This window comes from Bison bison, unplaced genomic scaffold (assembly GCF_000754665.1).
Source record: "Bison bison bison isolate TAMUID 2011002044 unplaced genomic scaffold, Bison_UMD1.0 scf7180017864068, whole genome shotgun sequence".
Classification (NCBI taxonomy): Eukaryota; Metazoa; Chordata; class Mammalia; order Artiodactyla; family Bovidae; genus Bison; species Bison bison.
This window is the reverse complement of record NW_011494640.1, coordinates 8,863,232-8,866,930: the sequence shown is the minus strand read 5'-3', so window position 1 is coordinate 8,866,930 and position 3,699 is coordinate 8,863,232. Positions and strand designations below refer to the sequence as shown.

Sequence of the window (3,699 nt, the reverse complement as noted above, 5' to 3'; positions counted from 1 at the left end):
CCTAGGGAGAGGGAAAAAAGAAGGCAGAAAAATATGACTGCATTTATGGCAAAAGTCAAAGGAAGCAAGATTATAAAAGAAACACAGTTGATTTTATAATTACAGTAGACAAACAAGGACTTACAGGGACTGTTTCAATAGTGCCTATGTATAATCCAACACTTGATATATTAATCTTAACTATGGATATTTTAAGATAGTTGAACTGAGATTTAAAAGCTTCTATGTGTTCTGGATATTAATTTTTTTTTTTTTGGACAGGAAATAACATTTATTGGTGAGCATAATTAAAGAGGGGACAGCACTGATGCTCATGAGTGCAGGGCCCGGCCATTTGTCGAGGGGACCACGATTAGGGATGTATTTGACCCCACAGCCGTCTGGCATGAGCTGCTTTTCTGCCACCATGTTCTCAAATTCATCCGCGTTGAACTTGGTAAATCCCCACTTCTTAGAGATGTGGATCTTCTGGCGGCCAGGGAACTTGAGCTTGGCCCGGCGGAAGGCTTCAGTCACATGTTCCTTGTTCTGCAGTTGGTGCGGATGGACATTATGACCTGGCCAATGTGGACCCTGGCCACTGTGCCCTGGGGCTTTCAAAGGCACCGCGCATACCTGTCTGGAGTCTATCAGCTCCAGCCAAGACAACATCTTGTTGATGCGGATGACATGGAAGGGGTGGAGACGTACTCGGATGTGAAAACCATCTTTGCCACAGCTTTTCACCATGTACTTGTTGGCATAAATATGGGCAGCCTCCAGGGCTTCAGAGGAGAGCTGCTCATACTCATCTGACACCATGTGGCCACAGAGTGGGAGCTCATCCACTTTGGCCTTCTTACGCCCCAAGTCGAAGATGCGAATCTTAGCATCAGGGACACCTCGGCAGAAGCGCGACTTTGGGTATGGCTTGTTCTTACAATACCGGTAACACCGGGCATGGTGGCGGCCCATGGCAACACCTGGATCTTCAATGGTGTGCCAAAGGGAAAGAGCTGGATATTAATTTCTTACCAGATATGTGATTTCAAATATTTTTTCCCGTTCCATGGATTGCCTTTTTCCTCTGTCAACAGTGTCTTTGATGCATAAAAATTTTAAATTTTCATGCAGAAAAAAAATGAAATTTTAGCATTGAATATGCTAAAATGAAATGAATATGCTAAAATGAAATTTGCATGTTTCCATCATTTATAAAATTAAGTTGACCTGGAGAAAATAGATGATTTATAATTAATCATTAAGCATGGGGGGGAAAAAAGAAAATATAATTAACAATGTTCAATCATAAAGAAAATTCAAAAATGCGGATATCATTTTTTCCCACAAAATTGGCAAAAAAAATTTTTAAACCATAGTATGCTTTGTCACAAGCCTATATGGATAAAGAGACCCTCCTTTATAGCACTGGGAAGAATGGAAAGTATGACCTATGGACAATAGTTTAGTGCAACACAAATGCAATACATATCAAGCACTCTATAGAAAGACTTTCCAAGGCACTGAGAAATTTTTCCAGTGAAGTATCTGAGGAAAACCTAGAATGTCCATACCAAGTTTGAATTATAATAATTTTCATCACAATATTATGATTATTTTGTGACAGACACAAAATAAATAAATACCTAAAAGTAAATAGTAATACAGCTGTGTGATAGATAAACTACTATCGGTATCATTATAAAAAATTGACTCTGTAGAAGAATCAGCAAACTATGATCTACAAGCTAAATCTGATGCACTGCTTGCTTTTGTAGGTAAAGTTTTATTGGAACACATTGTACTTATGCATTTGTACATTGTGTGTGACTGCTTTCTCAGAGTTAAGTGATTGGGACAAAGACATTATTGCCTGTAAATCACAAAATACTTACCATTTGGCCCTTCACAGAAAGAATATATTGATCTCTGCTATAGAAAAATTTACTTGATATGGGATAAGTTGCCAGTTATGCTTACAAACAGAAGAATTACAAAATGGTGTGCTTAGTATGAATCTTAGTATGGTTTTCAATGTGGATACATTTATTTAAATAATTTTGTATACATAGGTACTTATAAGCCCACGAAAAAATTAATAGTCATTATCCAAGAGAAATGGCATTTTGAGTAATTTTTTTTCTTTTTTATTAAACTTCCTATCTTTTCCAAAATGTCTGCAATGAATATATGTATGTGTACATATAACCATATTTTTATAATAAATGTTGTTAATCCAAAAATTGAATTGTTTGATTCTGAGCCAGTTGCTTTTAACCCCTCTGAGCTTCAGCTTTGGCCTCAGTTAATAATAGAACCTGAGCCACCAGAGAAGCTCATCATTAGCTAAGAGACAATAAAGTGCACATGAATGCTGGCACCTTAAAATACCAACACAGCATCAGTGGGGAGTTCTCATAAAGCTACTTAAAACAATAAAATTAACTCCAGAAATAGTACAAAGAAATATCCATATCTGACAGAGTAGCATCAAAGTAGACTTTCAGTTCAGTTTAGTTCAGTCGCTCAGTCATGTCTGAGTCTTTGCGACCCCATGAACTGAAGCAGACCAGGCTTCCCTGTCCATCACCAACTCCTGGAGCTTACTCAAATTCATGTCCATCGAGTCATTGATGCCATCCAACCATCTCATCCTCTGTTGTCCACTTCTCTTCCTGCCTTCAATCTTGCCCAACATCAGGGTCTTTTCCAAAGAGTCAGTTCTATGCATCAGGTGGCCAAAGTATTGGAGCTTCAGCTTCAGCATCAGTCCTTCCAATGAATATTCAGGATTCATTTCCTTTACAACTGACTGGTTTGAGCTCCTTGCAGTCCAAGGGACTCTCAAGAGTCTCTCCAATACCACAAGTCAAAAGCGTCAATTCTTTGGCACTCAGCTCTCTTTACAGTCCAGCTCTCACATCCATACATGACTACCGCAAAACTGATAAGTTTGACTAGATGGACCTTTGTTGGGAAAGTAATGTCCCTACTTTTTAGTACGCTGGCTAGGTTGGGCATAGCTTTTCTTCCAGGAGCAAGCATCCTTTAATGTCATGGCTACACTCAATATCTGCAGTGATTTTGGAGCCTAAAAAAAATAAAATCTCTCACTGTTTCCATTGTTTTCCCTATCTATTTGGTATGAAGTGATGGGACCAGATACCATGATCTTACTTTTCTGAATGTTGAGTTTTAAGCCATTTTTTCACTCTCCTCTTTCACTTTCACCAAGAGGCTCTTTAGTTCTTCTTTGCTTTCTGCCATAAGTGTGGTGTCATCTGCATATCTGAGGATATTGATGTTTCTCCTGGCAATCTTGCTTCCAGATTGTGCTTCATCCAACCTGGCATTTCACATGATGTACTCTGCATATAAGTTAAATAAGCAGGGTGACAATATACAGCCTTGATGTACTCCTTTCCTGATTTGGAACCAGTCTGTTGTTCCATGTCCAGTTCTAACTGCTGCTTCCTGACTTTCATATAGTTTTCCCAAGAGGCCGGTCAGGTGGTCTGGTATTCCAATCTCTTTCAGAATTTTCCACAGTTTGTTGTGATCCACACAGTCAAAGGCTTTGGTATAGTCAAAAAGCAGAAATAGATGTTTTTCTGGAACTCTCTTGCTTCTTTGGTGATCCAACGGATGTTGGCAATTTGATATCTGGTTCCTCTGCCTTTTCTAAATCCAGCTTGAACATCTGGAAGTTCATGGTTCACG

General features: G+C 38.9%; 1 pseudogene; it reads right to left on the bottom strand.

Annotated features, from left to right (window-relative positions):
- Positions 1–222: 222 nt before the first annotated feature.
- On the bottom strand, positions 223–954 carry LOC104986511 (annotated as a pseudogene).
- Positions 955–3,699: the final 2,745 nt, after the last annotated feature.